The following is a 2,331-nucleotide window of genomic DNA, read 5'->3' on the forward strand; positions in this document are numbered from 1 at the left end:
AAACCCGAGTCATTCCGGTACGTAGAACCGGCTGTCGTGGGAATGTGAGTTGGCTGTCGATAGATACAGTGTTGCGATAATGCATAGCGGACGGAAAACCATGTACCTTACGCTTTGAATTTACGAAACCATAAAATTATTTAGGATTGTTAGTTAAATTCTTCTTAATTTTACATAAATATGAATTTTCGATGGTCATCTTACCTTTTTATAATCAAGACGTTGCCATTTTTTACTTTATTTTTATTATTGCCTTTTTATAAGCAGGCAATATTAAAAAAGAATTTTTCACCATCGAATAAACAGTGAGTTAGGTATTTGCAAATTATTTTTATTTGCAAATAGCTTACGTATAAACGTAGTAACAGTTTCGAACGGGGCATACATACATCAAGATAACCAACCGTTCAGCTATAGAAAACTAAAAATGCAGATTGCTAGTACTTTTTACGCTGATCTTAATTATATCAATATTATTTGCCGCAATTAAAAAGTAAAGTAGATATAAAAGGTATGTGTAGGTAATGTGTATGCTTTTTTTTATATTTAAGCCAAAAATATTATAAAACAAAAAAATATCATAATTTTTTTAATAAAACAACCTTGTTTTAGAAAAAGTCCGTAATCAATGCTAAAAAAATGTATATTATTCAGAAAGTGCAAGTTCTTACCTTTAATTTGATATACATATTATATTATGATTTGCTTTTAAGTTTTCAGAACTCAGTGATAATAAAAAATATAAATGTATGTATAATTGCACATATGCATATTGTAGTTAATTAAACGGGCTGGCTTTCCATTATGGCCGTTCGTCAAAGGGGCGGTGGGCGCGCCACCTCTATCCCACCTTTTTGGAGAGGAAATGAACCGCCATTGACAAATATGCAACCCCCGACCACCTAGGTCCGCTATGGTTTCCTAGGGACCCCTTAGAAAAATTGCCAAAAATCACAATTTTCATTTGCGTTTTTTCGCTTGAAAATGTTAAATATTCATTTGCACAAGACAAACAAAATTAACAAAATTAGCCAACACCAGCTAACAATCAAAATCAAGAGAGTAAGCGAAAATTCTCTCCCAAAGAGATGAAAAAGCAAAAAAGTAAACGAACAGGAAATTAGCCATTACTTGCAAAAACCGGAAGAAGAAGACACACCAGCTGACATTGTTTATGTTTTATTTGTAAACAAACTGAAATTCATGTTGCCTCCATAGAAGAAAAAAGGAAAGTGAACGTTCAGTGTTCGCCAGGAACATTTCTAGAAGTAAAAACTAGTTGGCGCTATCATAAAGTCACATAGCAGGCAGCCAAAAAGCATATAAATACCAAAACTCGGAAAATGCGATTTTGTGTGTTTACAAAAAATGCAACCATTTGTTTTGTGATCATATGTTTTCGTGTTGGATAATTTTTGCTGACTAAAATTTTGCCAGTACAAAATGAACGCTTCTCTTGCATCAAAATGAACGCTTGCTCTCTCAATTTTTGTGTGTTGGATAATTTTTTGTCGTTATCGAACGCCATCCAGTAAAAATTTGGAAAAAATAATTACAAATTTTTGACTTGTCGAACGCACCTATTTTTTATATACAAGACATCAATTATATAAATAGGCAATCATGTTTCCTTTACACCCCTTTTACGGCTAAACTGTACTTCTAAGGTATAAACAATTATATATCATTAGGAAGGTATTTTGATGCTGATGTGCAGGCAATTTTCAAATTAGTTTAAAATAGAGCGAAAAAATCTATTCAAAAGTCACACCAATACCAATGCCATACATGTATTTACATGGTTGGGGCGGAAATGCCTCCTAAATGTATGCTTTAATATTGATAGTGAATTAAAGAAACGTGCTAAGCAGCAGTTTAGGAATAAGATGTATGTATGTATGTACATGAATAGATTAGCCTCAAACAAGGATGAGATAATTTTGAGTATGGAGAAGAAGAAAGGGATAAATACAGAAATTAAAATAAAAGTAAAGAAACTTAAATATAAAGACAAAGAGGAAGGAAAATTTAAATACCTAACCTAATAACAATGGTGGGGGTGAATATGTAAATGAAGAAAAGAATGGACATATTTAGATCAGGATAAAGGAAAGGATAAAGATGAAGAAGAAGATGAAGACCAAGACGAGGAAGAAGATGAAGATGAATATGAAGATAAGGGTAAAGATAACTTATCTTAACTTAACCCCTTAACTTAACTTAACTCACCTCAACTCATCTCACCTCCGCTTAAAAACTTACTCCACCTGAGTTCGCTACACATTAATTCACCACACCTTAACTCCCCACACCTAAATCCACCACTACTTC

This window comes from Rhagoletis pomonella, unplaced genomic scaffold, assembly GCF_013731165.1.
Source record: "Rhagoletis pomonella isolate Grant_MI unplaced genomic scaffold, Rhpom_1.0 Rhpom_scaffold_00019, whole genome shotgun sequence".
Lineage (NCBI taxonomy): Eukaryota > Metazoa > Arthropoda > Insecta > Diptera > Tephritidae > Rhagoletis > Rhagoletis pomonella.